A 25,136-nucleotide genomic window follows, 5' to 3' on the forward strand; every position below is an offset into this window, starting at 1 on the left:
TTTTGAAGAAGGAGGGTCCAACAAGAAGAACAAGGGGAAGATGTACCCCGAGGGAAAAGGCAAGGGTAGAATGGAGGAGTGAAGACCTCTATTACCCACTTTATTATTATGTTATATTATTATTGTGAGTTTTTATCATGTTATACTAGCTAGCTATTATGTGTTTTGTGCTAGTTTTATTATGTGAGGTGTTTTAGTTGACACCTTTGCTTCGATAAGTTCTATACTCGTCGAGCTTTATTTGTTTTTGGAAATGTAATCCCTCCCATTATTAATTAAATAAGGGGATTGCCTGTGTCGAAAATTGTGAACGCTTGTTTCTTCCATCCACTTGGTGAAGGCGATTCGATTCGAATCGTCCCAAATGTTTGCACTTGGGAAAGTGGTATTTTGTGAGGAAGGGAGAAAGGCTTATTTTGTATTCTGTGGGGAAAAGGGAATGTTGTTCCCTTTCCTTTTTTTGATGGGAATGTTTTTTTTTTGATTATGGGGATGGTTGTTTTTTATTGTGGAGATGGTTGTTTTTTTATTGTGGGGATGGTTGTATCCTTCTTGTGTAAGAAAGGTTTGCCTACGTATTCACCTGAAGAGGTGAAATCAAACCATGTTCGTAGTTCAAAATGTTTTGTAGAGTTTGATTGGGTTTTGTGGTTGTATCCCTCAGGTATAAGAGGGAGTGCCTATGTATCCACCTGAAGAGGTGAAATCAAACCATGCTCGTAGCTCAGGGGTTTTTGTTTTAGTGCAAATGGATGTTGCCTTTGACAGATAAAAGGACATTCGAAACGGGAAAGGTGTCGCAACTTAGACTCGATAAAACATGCAATTTCAAATCAGAACGCGTTTGAGGAACTTGACTTGAAAAGGGTTGAGGTGGTTGCTATTTATAAAACTAGGCTTAGGTTGTTGGTTGCTATGGTTCAAGGGTAGTATTTCTTGAGTTGGTCCAGGTTGGTCGGGTTTGTAAATTCCTCCCCGTCTAGGTCACTCAGTCTCACTGCGCCCCTCGAAAGTATTTTCTTGACCAGGTATTGCCCGACCCAGTTGGGTTTAAATTTTCCCCTCGGATCGACGGGTAATGGTGCTCGAACTGACTTGAGGACCAAGTCGCCCTCCTGGATGTTCCTGGGTTTAACCTTCTTGTTGAATGCCCGTTGTATACGTCGTTGGTATAGTTGGACATTGTGCAAGGCGTTGAGTCGCCGTTCGTCTAGAAGAGTGAGTTGCTCGTACCTTTGACGGGTCCATTCCGCCTCAGGGACTTGACTCTCCAGTAGGATGCGTAGAGAAGAGACCTCTAACTCTACCGGTTGAACCGCCTCCATACCGTATGCTATGTAGAAGGGCGTGGCGCCTGTCGGTGTTCGAATGGAGGTTCGGTATCCCCAGAGTGCGAATGGGAGTTTGCTCGGCCAATCACGGTAATTGTCTTGCATTTTCTTGATAATGGTGACAAGAGTTTTGTTTGCTGCCTCCACCGCTCCGTTAGTTTGGGGACGGTAGGGGGATGATCGATGTCGTTTGATTTTATATTTGTCCAGCAAAGCTTGAGTTTCCGCCCGGAAGTGTGAGCCTTGATCGCTGATGATTTCATGGGGTACTCCATACCGGCAGATGATGTTGTTTTGAATGAACTTGGCCACTTGTTTGGAGGTCAAGACTGCATATGACTGTGCCTCCACCCATTTGGTGAAGTATTCGATGGCGACGAGGACGAAGCAATGCCCCTTGGTGCCTACCGGGTTGACTTTCCCGATGATGTTGATGCCCCAGGTTGAGAAAGGCCAGGGTGACGTCATGGTGTATAAAAAGGACGGTGGTATGTGTTGTATGTTGGCGAAGATTTGGCAATTGTGGCAATGTTTGACGTAGTTACGGTAGTCGGCTTCCATGGTGGTCTAGTAGTAACCTAGCCGTGTGATTTTTCGAGTAAGCATCATTGCGCTCATGTGAGGGCCACATTCTCCATCGTGGACCTCTCTCATTACTTTTTTAGCTTTGTGATGGTCAATGCAAAGGAGGAGAATTCCTTGGGGTGTTATTTTGTATAGTTGATCTTGGTTTATCACGAATTGTGATGCAAGTAAGCGGGTGGCTCTTTGTCCTCTTTGATCAGAGTTGGGAGGGAATTCGTTTTTGGTTTTGTAGTTCAGGATGGCTTGATAACAAGGTTCATCATGGCTTTCCTCGTCGTTGATGATGGCATAAACGTGAGCTGGCTCGCTCCTTCTCTCGACACATAGGGGCATCAATGTCATGTCGTCACGTATGTTGACGAGTGCGGCAAGCTTTGCCAGGGCATCGACAAATTGATTTTCCTCTCGCGGCAAGTGGAAATAATCGACTTGGTCGAAGAACTCGGCCTCTTGATGTATCTTTGCTCGGTAGGGAGCTAAGCTGTCGGATCGGATTTTCCATGATCCGGACACCTGATTGATGATGAGCGAGGAATCGCCGTAGACCATCAGTCTCTTAATGCCAAGTGTGATGGCTGCTTGTAGGCCGATGAGGCATGCTTCATATTCAGCGGCATTGTTGGTGACGGCAAAGTCTAGTTTGATCGAGATAGGAACATGTTCTCCCTCTGGTGATATTAGAAGGATTCCTACCCCAAAGCCTCGCAGATTAGATGCAACGTCGAAGTATAGGTCTCATGCGTCGGAACCGGCACAAAGGATGTCTTCGTTAGGAAGTGACCACGTGTCAGTCGTTGGATCCTCGTTGACGGGGTTCTCTGCTAGGAAATCGGCAACTGCTCTTCCCTTGATAAGCTTGAGGGGTACAAACTTGAGATCAAGCTCAGACAGCATGAGCGTCCACCCAGATAGCCTTCCGTTTAGTACGGGTTTTTCGAAGATGTATTTGACCGAGTCCATCTTGGAGCAGATGTGGACCGTGTAGCTGAGCATGTAATGCCGCAGCTTCTTTGTTGACCATACTAGGGCAAGGCATGTCTTCTCCAGTTGGGTATACCTTATCTCGTACTCAATGAACTTTTTGCTGATGTAGTAGATGGCTCGTTCTTCGCCGTCGACTGTTTGCGCTAACATTGCTCCCATGGCTGTGTTGGTAACAGTCAGGTATAGGGATAAAGGGATCCCCGGTTGAGGTGGCATGAGGACAGGAGGTTTGGATAGGATATCCTTTATCCTGTCGAAGGCCCTTTGACAATCGTCGTCCCAATCGGTGCGATCGGAGGCGCGAAGCTTCTTAAATATCGGTTCACAAATCATGGTGAGCTTGGCAATGAAGCGGCTGATGTATTGGACCTAGCCGAGAAATCCCCGAATCTCCTTCTCGTTCCAAGGCTGAGGCATTCGCTGAAGGGCTTTGATTTTGGTTGGATCAATCTCAATGCCTCTTTTGCTGACGACATGTCCCAAGAGTTTTCCGGAGGTGACCCCGAATGCACACTTCTAAGGATTTAGTCTCATGTTATATTTCCGCAGACGGGCGAAGAATTTCCGAAGGGCGCCGATGTGGCCATCCCGTTCTTTTTATTTGACGATCATGTCATCGATGTACACCTCTACCTTCTTGTGCATCATATCATATAGGAGAGTGGTAGCGGTTCTTTGATAAGTAGACCCAACGTTGATAAGACCGAAGGGCATGACCGTGTAGCAATATGTACCCCACTGTGTAGTGAATGCTGTCTTGTACATGTCTTCCTCAGCCATTTTAACCTGGTTGTACCCAGCATACCTGTCCATGAATGATAGGAGGGCATGTTCGGCGGTGTTGTCCACCAGAATGTCAACATGTGGCAAAGGAAGTCGTCCTTTGGACTCGCCTTGTTCAGATCCCTGAAGTCGACGCAAACCCGAATTCTTCCGTCTTTCTTTAGGACGGGCACAATGTTGGCCACCCAGTAAGAGTATTCAGACACTTTGATGAAACCAGCCTTGAACTGTATATCCACTTCTTCCTTGATTTTTAGGGCTCATTCAGGACGCATCTGGCGTAGCTTCTGCTTCACAGATTTAGCTCCGGGCTTAATGGGTATCCGGTGCTCTGGAATTTCCCTGTCAATCCCAGGCATGTCTCTGTAAGACCAGGCGAATACGTCCTTGTATTCGTGGAGGAGGTCAATGAACTGTTGTCTTTCCGAGGGGTCCAGGGTTGTCCCTATCCTAAGTTCTTGAGGTGTATTGTCGGTCCCTACGTTAATAGGTTCGGTCTCCTCAATGATGGGAGTTCTGGTTTCCTGTTTGTCAAGTTCTTTGGCTAGGTGAGGTGGGTAGTCACTCAAGTCAAATTCATCATAGTCATTCATAATTGCATTGCAGTTAAATTGAGACGAGTCATAAGCGAACTTAGCGTTCATTAAGTTGACACGAGCGAAAAGCTCGGAGAGGACAGACATCTCGTGGTCATTCAGAGGCGACACAGCAGAGGAGGTGGCCCCTGGAACAGTCTCCAGGTTGTCACCTTTCATGGGGGTGGGGGTGACCCTAGCAGACTCAGCCTCTGAATCAGCCACGACTTTGTGATAGAACAGTGGGAAGGGGACCTTGACTGGGACATCAGGAGTGTTAGGAGCTACGACAGACTCTGACTCAGACTCAGACTCAGATTTAGATTCTTCTTCACTTTCCTCCTTGAACATAGGTCCTTCTCCAGTTGTGATCTAGAGAATGCGGCCTTGGCGATCGGTCCACTTGACGGTCTTCCTCCAGCCCTGTGTAGCTTTCTCTGGGTCAGTGTCAGAGATCAAGGCGGTTGGGTCAAATTGATTGTCCTTCAGGGCGATGTTGATGATGTCCTCATAGTCGAGGTGCTTGATGTTATCTTCCCCAAAGAAGAGGGTGACAACTTGTCCATCGAGGCATGACGACGGCTTAGACTCGGTTGAAGCAGTTTCGGTGTTGTTGGGGATGAAGTAGCAGTCCTGGAAGACTTTCATACCCGGGTACCTAGCCTTGGCCACGGAGTCATAGATCGGCTCCGGAAAGCCATGATAGAGCTCTGATTCTCCCTCGGGGACAAAGTATCCGTTGAGGGTCAGATGATAGGGACGGAGAATAACTCCGTGCTTCTTGCGTTTTCGGACTAGGAGGTTCATCTCCTGGATATCTTCATCGGTAGGTTCAAATCCCAGCTCGAAGGGGATGTTAGGGACCTTAGCCTGTTTCAAGGGAGGTAAGGTGCTCTTCAGCGGATTGAGGGGTAAACCCGGGAAGTAACCCTGGCGCATCATGATGCGGTTGACTGTGAGGTTGACAAACGGGTCATAATCAAAGGGTGTTTATTCATCAGTTATGGCATTCACAGCTTGGAATCCCCACATTTCATTATCATCTTCCTCAATGGTTTAGGAGGCTATCCCCTTTCTCATGACAGCTTTGATCGGGGAAGCAGGAATTGTGATTGTTTTCCCGTTGAAGGGGACCCTAATCTTCTGGTGGAGAGTTGAGGTAACCGCCTTGACGGCGTGAATCCAGGACGTCCCAAGAGTATATTGAAAGAGGCGTCGATGTCGACCACTTGAAAACTGGTTTGTCTTTCCAGCGGTCCGGTTGCGACGGTTAGAGTGATGAGCCCCGCGACCTTGTGACGAGTGCCGTCGTAGGCGCGTACTCCTTGATTTGTCGGGACCAAATCAGCTTCCTCAATACCCAGCTTGTGAGCAGTCTTGAGGGGAATGACATTCACCGCGGATCCGTCATCCACAAGGACCATGGGCACATTCTTCTTGAGACATTGTACGGTAATGTACAGGGCAAGCTTATGATTGGCTCCGAAGGGAGGGATATCTTCGTCGGAGAAGACGACTGGGTTGTTCAAATCAGGGGCGTCCCTCATCATGTGCGCCACTATTTCTTCAGGGGAAGAGGTTGAGGGCACGGTTAATTTTCCCAAGGCCTGTAGCAAAGCCTGTCGATGCTCAAAAGACGTTGCGATCAGTTGCCAGATTGAGATCTCGGCTTTTGCCTTCTGAAGCTGTTTGAGGATTGAATTCTACGGAGCCCTCGGTTGAGTGTCTACCTCCGGGACGATTTGGTCATTTGTCGTTGGAATGACCGTCGGATTGTTCGGATTCTGATAGGGGCGTCCGGACCGGGTAAGGTGACCGATCTCTTTCGCCCGTTTCTCTTTCTCTGGGGCAAGGTAGACATCTTCAACGTCGTCTCTCCAGATGTCATTGATTTCAGGATCTCGAAGGCACCTTGGAGGGGTATTCCTTGGTGAGTAGTTTTTGTGAGGGTAATTTTTGTGGGGTTGATTATTGTGAGGTTGATGCCATAATGGTCGCGGGAGCAATCCGTCCTGGTGTGGGTAGTTTGGGCGCTCGGGGGACTTTCCCTCGGGTGTGGCGGTGGAGGATTGAAGATAAGTCGACGGTAGGCATCGTCAAGTCGGGTGATCCTCTCGGAGAGACTGGCTATGGCTTCCTTAACCTGTTGGAACATAGTGAGCATAGTGGCAGCACTGAACGCAAACACCCGTCTGAGGGATTTTTTTCCAAAGCATTCACCTCTTCATCAACTGGCAGGATGAGGTGTGAGCAGTCCAGAGTTGGCTCATCGTCGGAGATGGCGTGGATCCTGATGTGACCATAATTGGCGCATATTTAGCCCCCGAATTAGCCTTGTTTCCATGCTTTTTAGTGCTTATTTGGGTCATTTCTTATCTTTAGTTCTTTGTTTTGCATATTCTTTGAGATTTTGATCCCTTGGTAGGAAAGGAGTAAGAATCTTGCATTTTCATGGCAAAACGAGACTAAATTGATCGAATTCAATGACCAAGCATCAAGGAGAGACAAGATTAGAAGGCCTTTGTACATATCATAGTAGAAGAGCAATGTTGAGGAAAGATCCTTGAGTCCCCAAGGAAATCCGCAAGGAATTTATGAAGAAAAGGGAAGAAAAGAAGAAGTTACTATCTTTGATCGACAATCCGAGCGGATTGTCAACAATCCGCCCGTCAGCCCCTGTACAATCCGGCGTCCGTGCGAGAATCCGCTCGGATTCCCCCTCAACAATCCGTCCGGATTCCCAGAATCCGCTCGGATTCCACCGCCCAAATCCGGCCGTCCCGACTTTATTCCGCCCGGATTTCTTCACAAAGACGGATTGTCTTCTTCAAGCTACGAAAAGAGAAGCCCTTCTCTCGGAGAAAATACCGGGTCCTCCTTGCTCAACTTAAAAAGTGTAATTACTAGTTTAGCCCTTAGTTAACCCTAATGCATCCTCCCTAATTTTCACTATAAATACCCCATTAGGCTAATTAGAGGAGCATGTTCTTCTTATCAATAATTAGTGTAGTTAATATCAATCAAATCTCTTCAATATTGTAATCAAGTATTAATCAAGTTTTAATCCAAGTTTTAGTTCTTTAATCTCTCTTTTGTTCATCCTTTATTTTGGGTAATTGAAGATTATTTGGGTTATTATTGGGAGATTGACAACCTCTCAATCTAGCATTCAAGTACTTCTATTATTCTTGCTTTATTATTGGAATCATTAGTAGGTATAATCTCTTAATCCCTTTTTAATTATTGTTGATTACTTTCATTTATTCATCATGTTTCATATTGTTAGTATGATTGACAACCTTGCTAGCATGATCAACATGATAATGAGTGAGTAGTCTCTTAGCTAGGGTTAATGGGTGATTAGGGAAAACCAACATGGGGAATGATTCATGCTTAAATTAATATGCTTTCATGTTTTATTTGCTTGCTTGTTTTGATCTCAACTCATGCACGTTATATTTGATGAAATGCTAAGCCTATGAATCCTTGCATTTACTATCATCTCCTATCTTTTCAATGAGACTTGTAAGACATAACCCAACTCGAGTCTCATTAGACCATGCATGTTGTTGAGTAGGGAAGATTAAGTCGACTTGTAGGTGTTGTACAATCTAATCGATTTGGCTCCGGGACCCAAACTTTCCTAGGATTGTAAGATATAACCCAACTCAATCCATCACAACAATAATTGCTTGCTTATAATTTGAGAACATGTTTGTATGATCATATCCCATGATTCCCCTATGATCCCATGACACCCTAGTGCCTTTAATCAATTGTTTGCACCCCTTTTTATTCATCTTGCTTGTTTATTTTCATTGTTATTCGAGTTTAGTAACCTTCTACATCAACCCAATTTGTGACACCCCTTAAACACCACTAGTTACAATAGAAATCTCATTTCAACTCCCGTCCCTTGGGATCCGACCTTTACTTGCCTCTTTAATAATTGTAGAGTTTCTTGTTAAGCTATAAATTGTGTTTTGATTCGACCGTGACCAACGACCACATCTTAATTTGTGAACACTTAGCGGGATCGCATCAAAAAATGGCGTTCCGGGACGGTGTTTGTTTGACTTAGATTTCCTTTTTGTTATTAGTTGTGTCTTTCTTCGCCTTGAGGAAGTAAAACTCCTCAAGGTTCGTTCTAATTGTTTTTGAGTTGTTTGATATTTTGCATGTCTAGAAGGTTACAAAGTGATTTGTTACCTTTTGACCGTGAAATCGAAAGAACCTTGACGAACAATAGGAGACTTGTTAGGAGGAATTTGAGAGGTGTTAGTGAAGTTGTTCAACCCACTAGTGAGTTTGTCAATCCTTTCGCAATATAAGGAGAAGAAAACCTATTACACAATACCCCACAAAATCCACCTACAATGCCAAAATTCTCGTCACACTCCGTACCCACCGAGGAGAATCTACCAAATGGTACTCCTGTTGGGAAATGTGTCCTCAACAATAGTGCGATCACATGATTTAAATATCGTTATTAAATCTCATTTTAAAGAATACAATTGGGAAGTATTTTTACTGTCAACTGGTCAACATATATCGGTAATGATTGGTGACTAGAGTTTGACATTACTGTCGTGTGACGGTGGTGATCGATTGACCCCTAGGTCATACCTAAAGGGCAATACTCTTAATTGATCATTTAATTAATCGTATAATGTTACGAGTTAATTAAATTACTTGAAAAATTGACGGACGATTTTGGAAGTAAAATTTACGTATCAAATTGAAATGTGATTAAATGAGATACGGTCTGAGTAATCGAATTGTATCGTTACTCGGATGAAATTATTGTTTAAAGAAACAATTGGATTTGAATGAATTATTATAAATGCGATTTATAAACGGTAAAATATTTTGGTACGAGTAATTATGAATTACTAAGTCGATTTTTGTATATGACGTATTTTTATTAATACGTTGATTTTTAATATGTTAAAAATACATAAACAATTTATGTTACATATGACATGTGACATATTGACATTTGACAAAAATAATATGGAATCCATATTACAATGTGGACCGAAATATTGGGAATAATTAACATATTATGTTAATTTAGATTAGTGGAATTAATCATCATTTCTCTAATATAGGCATGCATACCTAGTGCTTTTTGTGTAAGAGCACAAAGGCCATGCATAGGCCATTTCCCTCCACCCTACCCGGTTCTCCCTTGGAAAGAACAAGGGTTCTTTTTCATTTTATTTTATCTTTCACTATATGGCATAGTGTGTTAGATAATTTATTCATTCACTCAACATAATTATTTTTAGAGAGATAAAAATAATTCCTCTTCCTCTCCTCTTCTCTCAACCGGTTTTGAGAACTTAAATACCAAATATTTTGGTTCAATTTTTCACAAGATTAATATTATACTAGATCAAATAATATTAATTAGATTAAGTGTTAAGCCTTGGGTATAAAGCTTAGGGAGAGATCTTATACTTAGATCTTGTTCATCCATAAGGAAAGCTCAAGAACAAAAGAGAAAGGTGATCTCTTTTGTGCCCTAATAACCGAAAATTACCAATGTAAGGATATGATTTCTCCTCTATTTTATTAATGTTTGCATGCATAAAATCCGTTTTAATTTTATGACAAATTAATTTAGACATATATGAGTATGTTAATATGTATATGAATCTACATTTCCTTCAATCGGTATCAAGAGCCACGGTTGTTTGCATGCAAATTGGTTAAAAGTTTTTCCGAGTTATAAGAATAACAAATAAAACTTGTAAAATTTGTGTTATTATGATATATCACGAAATTATTACATGCATGTTAATATTTCTGGTCCTAAAATGTTTTAGGATATTTTGGTTAATTTTTCGGATTTTTATTGTTCATAATTTACAATAATGGCATTTAAATGTGATTTTATGAGTAAAAATGTCATTTTTGGTCTAAAATTAGCTATACTTCGAATTTTCACTTGATTTTTGGATATGTTGTTACATATATTATTTTGAGATAACCTGTAAATTTTCATAATTTGTGGACTTGTTATGCTCGAAAAATGAATTTTTCATTATTAAATTCGGATTTAGGTGAAAAATAGGTTAATATGAGTTAAATTTCGAATCTGGTCATAGAAAATTAATATGTTGTCACATGCAATTTTACAAGATGTGTGTAAAATAATTGGCTATAAAGAAGTCTTTTTGCATGATTTATGAATTTTTGAAGAAAAATAGCATAAATAGTGACATTATTAGTGGAAAATTAATAAAACATAATCTATGACTTAGGAAAAACGTCTAATGTTGCATTTTATTATAATTTTTAGATCTAAAATTGAAAAGTTAATGAAAATAATTTTTCCATGTTTTTATGATTATTTTATTAAAAATCGATAAACCGCAACATTGTTTTTCCGGTAATTTTTCGAAATTTTTAACCTAAGTTTTTGAACATTATGAGTGTCATGGAATTTTTCCAGAATGTTCATGAGTTTAAATTTCAAATTTTGAATTTATTTGAAATTTTGTGATTTATTTGAAGTTTAATAGCTTATTTTTGTAATTTTGGTCCATTTATGAACAATTTTATAAAATATGGGTTAATTATGGTCAAATTATTAGTGAAGACTAAATTTTGAGTCCTAAGAGGTTAGGGTAATTAACTTATGCATAAATATGAGTTTATGTATTTTTGTGATTATAAAATGTTGAAATCACGCAAATCCGTAAAAACCGAGTAATATACGATATTGGCTAATTAAAAGGCGATTTAGCATAAAAATTGAGCATGTTCATACATATTATAATGCTGCATTTTTCTTTATGATTGTCATAATTTTAATATATGTAATTTTGAATTATGTAATTTTACTTAGTATGGCCTTAGATTTAATTGGTATTTCCCGAAATGTATGGGAATATCGATTCGGTTGTAATTTTTATTGTGATCTCGTATCACCGTTTTGTAATTTAATAGATTTATTTTATTTTAGTTACAAATGTATAATAGGAAATTATGTAATTTATTATGTAATTTTATTCATTCCGGAGTTCCAAAAGACGGATTTCTTCAAGAATGACGATACATAAAGACGGTGTTACCTCGAGATGCGTGCCACAACCGAAGTTCAAGGGACCAATGGAGTTGGTTTCCGAATATGTAATAGTTAAAGAGTTTTTCTATTTTAGGAAAGGCCTTACTAGGATTTATTTATCTTTGTGCTTGCATTTTATTTGATGTCACATGCATCGCTAAATCGCCATAACTAAACATGCATTGTCTTTTTATCGAGTTTATCGACCGTGTCAAATATAATTATCGTAGTTCACCGCTTTAGTTCACTTAAAACGTGATAGATAATAATTTGACATGACCTCTCGCTAAAACAATTAATTGAGACATAGCCTTACCAAATAGTAGAAACCATGAAAACCTATTTCGCGAGGGAGTGCACTCGGCTACCCCGGGGTACAAACCTTGTTACGTAGGGGAAGTGGGTGATGAATGTTAATCCACCGAATTCATGTTGATAAGGGATGTATCGGCTACCCCGTGCCCAAGTTGATGTGGGTTTGGATAATGGACACATTTATTCGAAATTTGGATTGAACTCAACAAAAGTAATTGATAAGGGTTGCATCGGCTACCCCGTGCCCTTGTCGATGTGTTTTGGGCTATAGATAATTGTTAATGTAATATTATCGACCAAGAGTTCTAAAAGTAGAATCGATTAAACGTTAATCCACCGAGTTATATTGATAAAGGATGTATCGGCCCCACCGTGCCTAAGTCAATATGAATTTGGGTCTTGGAATCATTTATCATAGTTGGGTAGAGGTCACTATGTAAATGCTTTACTTGTTGTTTACAAGTATTAATAAAACGATAAATGTCAAGTTTTCCACTATTCCGTTGTTATATTGTTCTATTTCTTTATCACAATTCATATACGATATCATTTTGTTTTTGATACAAATCTCCATTAAAACATCGTAACTAAAGACAAAATTTGAATTTGCTTCTAAAACCTCAAACGAACCATTGCTAAGGATCTCTTGTAAAGAGTATAGATTAAAGTTATTCATTATCAAACAGGTTTTGATTCTTGACTAACACTTCTACTTACAATGGACTATGTTTCATATGCTTAATTGAATTAAGTACCTTGAAGCGATAAATTGTTTTGGTGATTAGATTTTCAGAATTCGTAATTGACCAAAATAACGCAACCACTTCAATGAAAGTTTTAAGACTAAAACGAACAAATGAAGAGTAATCTTCATGAATTCAATTTCGCTTCTCAAAGCAAAGACTCATTGAAATGAGTGGGAGCATTCTCTTAAACCGTTAAGATGAGGACGAGGTTCAAGAAGTAAAGATAACAATGGAATTGATACAAGGTAATGTTAAAAGTAAAGTCATTAAGAAATGACGATACTAAACCTATCAATCCCGACCAATAAAGTTTCCATTGTCTTAAATGTTAGACACGAGAAAGGAAACTACCCCAAATTATTGAAGAATCAACAAGTTAGTTGTGGGACATCTAATGGGACCTTCTTCGTTAAATGTTTATTCGATTAAACATAAATTTTGCTAGTATTACTTCGTCAATATTAGAAACCGGTGGAGGTTTTCATCATTGTACTTGATACATAGGATGATTAGAATATGACGACTAGCAACAATAATGTCGAGAGATAGAGTAATTGTGTACTCAATCTAGTTTTTGGATTTAAAGTTGTACTTAATTATGACTATTAAGTGCATAAACTCTAAATAAGAATATAAACTTGTTAAGATACAAAAGAGGTTTTCACTTTTGTGACCCTATACACCACGATTTGATGTATGGCTAGCCCATTATCAAGGTGATTATATTCTAAACCAAACTAGAATAATATATCATGAAGATGATGCAAGACTCAAAATTGGTAACCCAAGATTAAACCTTAAAATTTTGGAATGATGAACGCAAAGAGTTATCGAGTACTCTTGAAACCACTAGATTGTTAATGGTATATGCGTATCTTGTATTCAAAGCAAGATGTCTCGTGCCTTTTGGTTGAAAAGGAGATCGAGATTGTAAATCATTGATCCAAAATAGGTTGATCATTTTCTTTTACCAACGATTTAAGTTGACACTATTATGTTCACGTAATAAGGTAAATAGAGAAATCTTTGAAGAAGTTCAAAGTATTCAAAGATCACGATTTAGTCGTGATGGGATTATCAAAGTGAAGACTTTGATATAAGCCAAAGGAAAGGTGATTTAATATCACAAGTTAATCTCTCTTAACACACATTATGGGACAATGTGTGGTTGGATAAGAAATCAAACGCTATTCGATATGGTTTGGACTTCGATCAAGTTACTTTGAGTTACTTGATCCCTTGGGGATTTTATCATTTTGTCTAAATTATTTTCCACTAAATCATATGAGATATGAAATGGTAAGGGTACCATATTTGTAAGTTTTTACAAGAAACAAATGCTCATTTTTCCCTTTCTTTTCTCACGAGTACAACGGGTTTGCGGCTCGTGAAGCTGTCTTTCTAAAATACAAGTTTATTGTAGAAGACAGAGTGGGAGAAATTATTCAAGAGCCACAAAGAATGCCACAGAGAATGTTATGTCGCAAGAAACTGGTCTTTCTTGGCTACATGAGACATTTTGTGTAAGACGTTGTTTCTTCAAAACCTAGGAGGTTAAATTCGTCACTTGTTAAAAATGATGAATTCATGCTACTTTTAAGAAAGTAAAGAGCTTATAACTTACAAAAGAAATTGGTTGATTCAAGTTGATTACTTCTAGAAAGTAATGAACATATGACTTACATAAGAGTGTTTAAGTCACAACTCAATACAAGGCTTAGAGCCATGAAAATCTGAAACAAAAGGGCTTGATTAGTGACAAAGGGTTTTGCACTAATAAAGAGATATTTCAAAGCAAGATTGGTTGCAAAGGGTTTTGCACTAATTGAAATGATTAAGTCTATTTGGATCTTCTTAGGGATTGTGTTTCATCATGAGGTTATGAAATACATAGCGAGTGAATCTAAAACCCACTTCTTCAATAGAAGGAATGTATTCAATACATGTCTTGAGTTTAGTAGATTCTTGCAATCCTAAGATAATGTGAAACTTAAGAGAGGGTCTTAAGTAGGACATCAATGAGTTAGAATCAACATTTTGATCATGTGGTAAAACATTTCTCGATAAGTCGAGAAGTTGTGTTTATACATGGAGTTTAGTGGGAGTTACGGAAGTTTTAATTAGTCTTATATGTGGATGACATATTGATCATTGCGAATGATTTAAGACTTTTGGAGTATTATAATACATCTTTAATATACGGATTTATGAAGATAAATCCACGTGATATTAGCGTCAATAAGAAGTCTTATGTTGATAAGATTCATGACCAGTTCAATTAAATTGAACATATTTAATTGGTTTCATTTGCTTCCGCTGCCGAATCAATTAAAAAGAAATGATGTATAACACTTCATATGCTTTGAGCATGATGAGTTGTTTTCAAAAATCGAATTGAAGTAATCTTTACCAAGTAAGCTGTAAAGATTACCCTTAAGTGCTTGCAGAAGCATTAAGGAAGTAAAGCAAAGTGTTTATGATGCAATATTGTGTAAGGGTGTTACACAAGTGACAATTGACAATTGAGATTGCGCATGGTTTCCGACAAAACCATAATCAAAACACATAAGGATGGTTAAGATACCATTGTGGCAATGTTAATTAAGAAGTAGATTTTCTAGAATCGTTCTAGGAAATAAAGAACAATGAGAGATATTTATAACGGAAATTAAGTACACTTGCGATCATGAGATGTGCAAGAAGAATGAGTCCCTTAATTTTGTGAAAACAGTGGGAGCTATTCTTAGGCTAGAAGGCCTATGTCTTGATTGGATCCCGACACGTACTCAGAAAGTTTTGTGATGCAAATGTATACATTACAAAGGAAAACGAATATGTAGTAAGGTTGAGTAAGGTACAAGAAATTGATAAAACCTACTAAGCAAAGCCTTCTCAAAGGCTAAACATGATGAGTCATGTCATTTCAATTGAATTGAAATGAACAACTACGTACAAGATCAAATTAGATTATAGAACATGAAATAGTAATCAGGCATTGACTATTCATGTGTGATAATCGCATTTGTCGTTCGAGTTTTACTTTAAAACTCTTTTATTATACTTTGTTACATCCAAATGGGTTGTAGAGACAATTGAACCCCGTTAAAGTGAACACGGATTAACATAGTATTTGCCCATAGTCACTTGTATGAGGTGACGTCTCGAAGTGACTAGAGTGTGAGGCGATTGATGGCAAGTTCAAGTGCCATAGAGTCATGTGAGATGACTAGTCGATCACATAGGCAGACTGTTAGGAACATTTTGTCGGGCCTTATGACCGCTTATAGAGTTCTGGCAAATTTATATAGCCTGGTCGTGGCGAGAGCTGCTATAGTATTCAAATGAGTCGATTCTTTTGACTAAAGACTATTCTCCTAAGATGGCACAGTTTCAGATTAACTTTGATTTGTGTTACTACGACCTTCGTAAATGGGGTCAAATGGGCATATTTTGGGTTATGATGGCTGTGGCTAGTCGAAGGGAATGAGTGCGATAGGAATTGTCCACCCCTAGTCAGGGTTATAACAATATCTCAGGGCCACTCGAGGAGTAATGAACTGGAAATGCGTGGCCACGCTCGGAAAGTATCTATGATAGATAAGTCCGGTCAATCAGTTATTCTCGAGATCGAGGAAACCACTCTCGATATGATCACTTGCAAGTACGACCTGAAAGACATCTTGCATTGAGTGGGAGATAGTAATAGGACAAGAGAATTGGTGACGCACACTTGTCGAGGACAAGTGGGAGATTGTTGGGAAATGTGTCCTCAACAATAGTGCGATCACATGATTTAAATATCGTTATTAAATCTCATTTTAAAGAATACAATTGGGAAGTATTTTTACTGTCAACTGGTCAACATATATCGGTAATGATTGGCTGACTAGAGTTTGACATTACTGTCGTGTGACGGTGGTGATCAGTTGACCCACTAGGTCATACCTAAAGGGCAATACTCTTAATTGATCATTTAATTAATCGTATAATGTTACGAGTTAATTAAATTACTTGAAAAATTGACGGACGATTTTGGAAGTAAAATTTACGTATCAAATTGAAATGTGATTAAATGAGATACGGTCTGAGTAATCGAATTGTATCGTTACTCGGATGAAATTATTGTTTAAAGAAACAATTGGATTTGAATGAATTATTATAAATGCGATTTATAAACGGTAAAATATTTTGATACGAGTAATTATGAATTACTAAGTCGATTTTTGTATATGACGTATTTTTATTAATACGTTGATTTTTAATATGTTAAAAATACATAAACAATTTATGTTACATATGACATGTGACATATTGACATTTGACAAAAATAATATGGAATCCATATTACAATGTGGACCAAAATATTGGGAATAATTAACATATTATGTTAATTTAGATTAGTGGAATTAATCATCATTTCTCTAATATAGGCATGCATACCTAGTGCCTTTTGTGTAAGAGCACAAAGGCCATGCATAGGCCATTTCCCTCCACCCTACCCGGTTCTCCCTTGGAAAGAACAAGGGTTCTTTTTCATTTTATTTTATCTTTCACTATATGGCATAGTGTGTTAGATAATTTATTCATTCACTCAACATAATTATTTTTAGAGAGATAAAAATAATTCCTCTTCCTCTCCTCTTCTCTCAACCGGTTTTGAGAACTTAAATACCAAATATTTTGGTTCAATTTTTCACAAGATTAATATTATACTAGATCAAATAATATTAATTAGATTAAGTGTTAAGCCTTGGGTATAAAGCTTAGGGAGAGATCTTATACTTAGATCTTGTTCATCCATAAGGGAAAGCTCAAGATCAAAAGAGAAAGGTGATCTCTTTTGTGCCCTAATAACCGAAAATTACCAATGTAAGGATATGATTTCTCCTCTATTTTATTAATGTTTGCATGCATAAAATCCGTTTTAATTTTATGACAAATTAATTTAGACATATATGAGTATGTTAATATGTATATGAATCTACATTTCCTTCAACTCCTACACCGCAACATCTCACCGGAAATTTTATTGCCAAGTCCGCCTTCATCCAACTAGTTGAGAGGAGCCAATTTGGGGGGATGCCTAGTGAGGATCCTCATTCTCATATGGAAACCTTTTGCGATTATTGTGATGCTATCTCTCAAACGGGCGTGACTCAAGACCAAATTAGATGGGTCTTATTTCCTTTTTCCTTAATCGGCAGCGCAAAGCAATGGTTGAAGGGCCTTGATAAGGCCACCCTTGGAATAGATTCTTGGAAGAAGTTGGCTCTAGCTTGCTACAAAAAATTCTACCCACCGGAAAAGACCAACATGCTAAGAGCTCAAATTACGGGTTTTAAGCAAAGGGATGAAGAGTCTTTGTATGAAGCTTGGGAGCGGTTTAAAGGTATTTGTCGCTCATGTCCTCACCATGGACTTAGCGAATGGTTTTTGGTACAACAATTTTGGAATGGTTTATATGAAGATTCTAGGAACATTCTCAATATGGGATCAAATTGAATGTTCACCGAAGTTGATGACAATCAAACATGGAACAAGATTGAGGAAATGGCGGTCCATAACTCACAATATAGTAGGCCTCACAAGGCTACTAGAGGAGGAAAGTATGAAGTGGACTCCGTTACTCAATTGGGTGCTCAACTTAGTGCTCACATTGACACAATCAACTTGAAGTTTGAACAAGCTATGGCTAGACTTGAGGAAAACTCAAAATCATCGAAGCATCATGTCAATGCCATGACGGCATCCTCATCAATCCCAAGTGGGATATGTGAGAATTGTGGAACTTTGGGACATGACCAAAGTGAGTGTAGGGAAACAACCGAACAAGTGAATGCTTTCCAAGCATATAAAAGTGGTACCCCTTATTCAAATTTTTACAATGAAAACACCAAGTTCCATCCAAATCTCTCATACAAAAGCCAAAATGTTCAAAACCCTCAAACAACATACACTCCACCACCCATGAGAAACCAAAATCAAAGACCCTTTTACAATCAAAACCAAGGTTACCAAAATCAAAATCCATACAATCACCAAAATGACCAAGGTTTTGATGTCCAAAAAGCGGTCCTCCAAATGCAAAAGAATCAACAAGAATTTTTCACCCAAATGCAAAAAGATAGCCAAGCAAAGGAAACCACCATCAACAACATTCTAGCTCACACCAAGATGTTGGAAACACAATTGACTCAACTAGCATCTTCAAGCTCACAAAGACAAAAGGGGCAATTACCACCTCAAAGTAATCCCCCTAGACATGAAACGGTTAGTGCCATTCACTTGAGAAGTGGTACAAGGTATGATGCACCGAAGAAGCAAGTTGAGGATGAAGTTGTGGAAGCTAGTGAAAAGGAGGAAATTGTGCAAAACTCCAAAGATGGAGAATCATCAAAAGAAGAAAGTTCAAAGAAAAATGAAGACAAGGCCAAAGAGAAGGAGCCCATTGTGATTAGACTTCCTTTTCCAAGTCGTCAAGCCAAGCCCAAATTTGATGATCAACTTGGAAAGTTCATGAAAATTGTGAAGAATTTAGAAGTCTCAATTCCTTTCACGGAATTAATCAATCACGTTCCGGCCTATGCAAAGTACATGAAAGATATCCTCACAAAGAAGAAGTCGATCCGAAAACTTGAGACTATCGCCGTCACTAAGGTGAGTAGTGCAATACTTCAAGGGAGTTCACCTCCAAAGTTAAAGGATCCGGGAAGCTTCTCAATACCGTGTACCATTGGCGACACGACGATCAACAAAGCCTTATGTGATCTAGGGGCTAGTGTGAGTGTCATGCCGTACTCGGTGAGTAAAAGGTTGGGGATGGGAGAGCTTAAATGCACCAACATCACACTCCAAATGGCCGATAGATCGACGAAGACACCGTTAGGGATATGGGAAGATGTCCCCGTGCGAATTGGTAAGTTTTTCATCCCGGTGGACTTTGTCATTGTTGATATGGAGGAAGATTCCAACATTCCAATCATCCTAGGAAGACCTTTCCTACATACCGCCGGTGCGGTGATTGATGTGAAACATGGAGAGCTCACTCTAGAAGTGGGAGATGAAAGCATAACTTTTAATCTTGACAAGACTATGAGAGCTCCTCGTTTGCATGAGCCATGTTTCATGATTGATCATTATATTTTAGAAAAGATGAAAGGAAGAAATCGGAACTCAATGGAGGAAGAAAATTGAAGATGCTCCATTCAATGAGCAAGTGAATAGTAACAAGGAGAGCTTGCAAAGCTCATCAAAATCAACCAAGGAAGAAGAGGATGGCCTCATTGGCCAAGAGAAGAAATTGGGAGAGTTGTCTCCATCTAAGCAAGAGATTTTCAATGATCAACTCAATGAAGTTTGTGGTCTTTGGGACGACGAATTTGAAGGGATTTTTAATCCCTACATTGGGCATGCCATCGATCATGATCAACAACAAGGGCCACGGTCTATTGAGGACCTCTACCATGATAATGAACAAGCTTTTGATTACTTCTTCAAGGTGTTGAGCAACATCAACAACACCTTGAACATGCCCCCTTGACATCTCATCAAGAATGAGAGTTTGGTGGAGTCCTCCTAAACCACCATTTGTAAATATTTCTAACTCCCTAACTTACATTTCAACTCTTGTATTGCATTTTTGTCATTTTTGGATTTGTATTTACTTTGATCAAAATAATTGTCATGTAAGAGAGAAGTGAGGGAGGGACTAACAATTTCAAATTGATGTGTAGTGCTTTACCTTAGTGTGGGGATGGCAATTGCCTAGGCTATCCATGCCTTAGTAGTGCCCTCACAATGAAGAACACAAGACTTGAAAGAAAGAATGGAAGAATGATAAAGGGAATGCGCTGTGCACGGGTGGAACTGAATCCAAGTACACAGAGGAAGAATCCGAGCGGATTCCCAAGAATCCGCCCGTCTTATGCAATCCGAGCGTCATGCGAGAAAAAGACGCCGCGTCTTGAATCGAGCTGAATTTTGAAATTTTCTTGGTTAAAGAATTCGAGCGGATTTCGAAAATCCGCCCGTCTGAAGAATCCGTCCGTCTTGTGAAATAGACGCCCGTCTTTGCAATCGAGGAAAACAAGCAAATTTCTCTCGGGATGAGAAATCCGTCCGTCCTTGAGCAAATCCGCCCGTCCGTGTTCAGCAAATCCGAGCGGATTGTACCAAATCCGCCCGTCTTTAGGCGAGTTTTTGCAAAGGTAGAAGAAGCAGAATCCGCACGGATTGAGCCTAATCCGCACGGATTGCCCTGCGATTTTGAAATTTTCGGACTCTTTAAAACCCCTCCCACCTTCATTCATTCATTCATTCATTCATAAACACTACCCACAACATCAAAACCCTCATCCTCTCCATCATAAAAACAAAAACCCTCAACAACATTCACCAAAATCAAATCAAACCATCCTTCCAACAACAAATTAATCACTCCTTCTTCAACGAAAATCAAAACCAAGAACAAAATCTTCAACCTTAGAGTCGATTTTTGTTTTCATAAAGGCAAAGCCTTTCACCTTCAAATCGATTTGGGCGTACTACAAATTGAAGATTTTTCACTCTTTTCTTGGTTAAGCTCATCAATGGCAAGGACTAAGGGAGCAACAAAGGCAACAAAGGCACCAAAGGCTAAGGCACTCTCACAAAGGCAAAAGGCTCTTCAAACAAAGAAAGCTTTGGCTATGGTGGTGGCAACATCAAACTTGGAAGTGCAACAACAACAACAACCTTCTATGGGACCATCAACATCTTCTACTCCGGTAATTAATCAACTTTTGCATTATCCGGAGGTAACTTTTATTTCCGATACCCATAGAAATACCTTTGTCAAGTTTGCTATGAAATCTATTCAATCCACCAAATTCATATGTGAAGATACCTTGGAAAAATTGGGTGTTCTTGAACAAACAAAAGCCTTTTTCAAAGCCATGGGGTTGAAGAAATTGTTTGAAACAAAGGAATTGACATACCCCTCCCTTGTCTTGGAATTTTTAAGTTCTTTGAAAGTCACCAAAGTTGAGAATAGAGAAAATCTCGAGTTTCGTCTAGCTAATGTTAGTAGACGCATTACCTTTACGGAATTAGGTGAAATTTTGGGTCTTAGTGATGAATCGAGCTATCTTAAGCATTATGGAAAGTATGACCCCGAGCCTCTTTAGGAGGCAATCTCCGGGAAGAAATTTGAGGATTTTCATGCATGTCGTGCTCTTTTGGTCCATCATCCGGGCATAAGAGTATGGCACAAGGTTGTGGGAAATACCATAATTGCTAGGAAAGACACCAATCATTTCACAAGACTTGATTTTATTCTCCTTGAATCGGCTTTGAATATCGGAAGAATTCACACCAAGCCTTACAATTCTTTGAGGCTCTTGGTAGATAGATGGCTTAATGTTGATAATGGGAAGAAGGGCACGACCGTTATTGTCAATGGCGGCCTAGTCACGGTCCTAGCTAAGCACTTTGATCCTAATTTCAATAAGGATAAGAAGTACAAAGCAAAGGAAGGTGGCCATCTTATTGATATGCATATTATGATTCACAAGTTCAAGTGGGTTGCCCATAACCCCCTTGACACTAAGTATGGATGGCTAACTAGTGAAGCTAGATCGTTCACCTTGCCCTCGAAGATTTGTCGCCTAAGTGTCCACCGGACCAATTATCTACTTCCCCTTTCCGAAGAAGTCGAGTATATCATTCAACAACAAAAGGGTGATCTTGAAACCCCCTCCTCTTCCATTGTCATACCACCTTACCCCTTTGAGTATGAAGAGTTCAAGCCGGAAGGAATTGAGATTGGGAAAGACTATGTGACTCTTCTCATGAAAGCAATGCACAAGCAAGCCCATGAAGATCGGAAAAATGCTTATTTGGCTCAATATCCACCCCTCCTACATTTAGCTAGGCAAGGACTCCTTGATCCATCTTGTCCTTTGCCTAGTTGGGCGGATAGAGAAGTCTTATTTCCGGATGCATCTAGGGACGTGGTGGGAGACAATGAGGTTGTTGGAAATGATGAAGAAGTTGATGATAATATTGAGGAAGAAGCAAGTGAAGATGGAGAAAGAAATGGTGAAGATGATGATGAGCAAGATGAGGAAGAAAGTGAAGAAGCAAATGACAAGGAAAGTGGCAATGTGACCACTTCTCATGAGGGAAGTGGTGATGATGATAGCATGATGGAAGACTAGCAAGCCTTGGAGACTCCTACACTCCCATGGTTTGTCTATATCTCTTTGTATTTTATTTCATTTTGATCATTGTTGGTTAAGTCCTAGCAACATCAAAGGACTCACACCTCGGTACCATTGAGGTGTTCTTATCTTATTGTTCCCATTTGTAAAATCCAAAATGACAAACTAGTTTCATGCATAGCATAGTGTGTGCATGAACTATACCTGATACCCGTCGTTGTGAGTACCAAAGATAAAATTTATAATCTCCTATTAAGACTAACCTAGGCTAGTGGTAACAGGGTCGAACCACAAGGAGGCAGTTGTAAATTCTAGTTGTTTTATGATCAGTCCGAGGTAACAATTATGGGGGTTGGTTTGAATTGGTCTATAGCTAAAAGTCGACTAAAATAATAAACTAAAATACGAATTAAACAGATAAAAGAAGGGTACTAGGATGATCGGTTCATTATAGCTTTGGCGGCAGCAAACTAAGTCGGTCTGAATTAAACACAGGTAAGGCGGGAAATAAAGAGGTCCTCTCGGTCCATTCTTAACAAATAGCATCTCTCGATCTCGCTATAGGTCCCTAATGTCACTAATACTAACTTTCGTCCTGAAAAGTGACTAACGGTCTAAACTATACCTATCTTTCGATCTTAGCACAGTTTAGTCGAATTAATTGATGGTCAAGTAACTTTCCCTATCTTTCGATCTAATGGGTCGGTAACAAAAGGTATCTAACTGGTCGCATGCATTCGATTCGTTAAATACAAGATTAAAGACAATTAAAACGAGGGGTAACCTTACAAGGTCAGTCGATCGACCAACAATGTCAGTCGATCGACTGACACGCGGGTTCAGTCCGTGTTCAATCTAATGCCGCCTATGCCACAATTCCCCTACATCCTAGCACTCTGATTTAGCTACTCATGGTGAAGGTAAAAACAACAAATAAATTAACAACGATTACTGTATTCATGCTTAATGTAAATAATAACAGCGAAAATATGATAAACGGCTTTGGGGCACTAACTATCAATTCTATACTAATAATGAAAGCGAAGCAATAAACTAAGATTAGGGCAGAATCAATACCGAAAATTCCAGAGGAAAGATTAAGAACAAAGGCAGAAATTCCAATGCTAAAGTCGATATATCAAACCCTAATTACTCGGAAAATAAACTAAACTTAAAGCACTGTATTGTGATGTGAAACTTGATATATTATTCGATGATGAAACTAGACGCTGGTGTTACGTTATATAGCAATCAACGCAACAACTTATTTCTAAAACCTAAACCTCACGGGCTTTCTAAATCTCGTCTGGAATCGAAATCTGGTCGATCGACTGAAGGTGCTGGTCGATCGACTGCTCCTCAGCAACATTAGCTTCTGGAACCCGAGCCTTGGTCGATCGACTGACTAGGTTGGTCGATCGACCGGCTAAGCTGCTACTTGACTTCTTTTAACTCGTGGACTTGTCTTTTGGGCCTTGGATTGCGCACCAAGCTCGTTCTTTAAGCAATTCCTTTGCGTCATTTGCAATGCAGATTACTCGGGGGCGGATTCGGCTTGATTTCCCGTCGAATTCTTCACATTTCTGCAATAAAGTCCAAAAACGCGAAAGTAGAGAAAAATAGGGAAATATAGGCATATATCGCACATTTGAGCTCTGAAATGCGTGTAGAAAAGAGTGTGAAACATCGTATTTTAGACACGCATCAAATCTCCCCAAACCAAACCTTGCTTGTCCCCAAGCAAGAACTAGACTCGATCTAATGACCTAATGGAACGAGTTCAATCTCAGAGCGAAATGCAACAAGTAAAGCCTAAGCCAATTTAATGCACAACCAACAATCAATTAGTAATGTGAACCATGCAAACGAATTATAAAGTCGTTAAAAATATTGCTGAACCGTTGACTATAGAGACTTATCAAATTGGACTCTCGCGGGTCGCTCAAATCACTCAATAAGCGCAGGTGATATATATGTAAGATAGAAAGAAGTAAATTTTGTACAGACTCTCACCTAACTACGACCTATGAAAACATGCCAGCAATGAAATATGAAAGTGATCTCTACGACCGTACATACGCATTCCAACCAAACAGATGACCAATGACACATGCCGAGGTATATATGGGATATGTGAGGTATGGGTAAGAAGAGGCAAAACATTTCATGGCAAAGTGGGGGTACAGGTGATCAAGCTAGTACCAAAACGGAGCCAAGTGGCAACATCCAACTTCTCGCTCATAAACAAACGAAACGGTGCTATAGCAAGCACAAATCTCACAACCTCCAAACTATCAAATCAATAAAACTCCCCATAGGATATAAATGAAACATGGGAGCAAAAATCGCCAAAAGATAAGGATTAAATTATGCGAATTGATTCTTTCTTTTTCATTCCTTCGAACTCCAGTCGATCGACCAAAAGGAGCAGTCGATCGACTGCTTTGAACAGTACAGAACTCTCTTTTTTTTTTTTTTTTGAATCATTTTTTCATCTTTTTCATTTTTTTTTTCTTTTTTTTTTCTTTCTTTCCTTCTTTTCA

The 25,136-nt window shown here is 39.3% G+C and overlaps 1 non-coding gene across 1 annotated transcript; it reads right to left on the reverse strand.

Moving 5' to 3' along the window:
* Nucleotides 1-17,707: 17,707 nt before the first annotated feature.
* Nucleotides 17,708-17,814, reverse strand: LOC141624283 (small nucleolar RNA R71). The gene has a single exon (XR_012534091.1). It is a non-coding gene; the product is annotated as a small nucleolar RNA R71 (small nucleolar RNA).
* Nucleotides 17,815-25,136: the final 7,322 nt, after the last annotated feature.

Source organism: Silene latifolia, chromosome X, assembly GCF_048544455.1.
Source record: "Silene latifolia isolate original U9 population chromosome X, ASM4854445v1, whole genome shotgun sequence".
Classification (NCBI taxonomy): Eukaryota; Viridiplantae; Streptophyta; class Magnoliopsida; order Caryophyllales; family Caryophyllaceae; genus Silene; species Silene latifolia.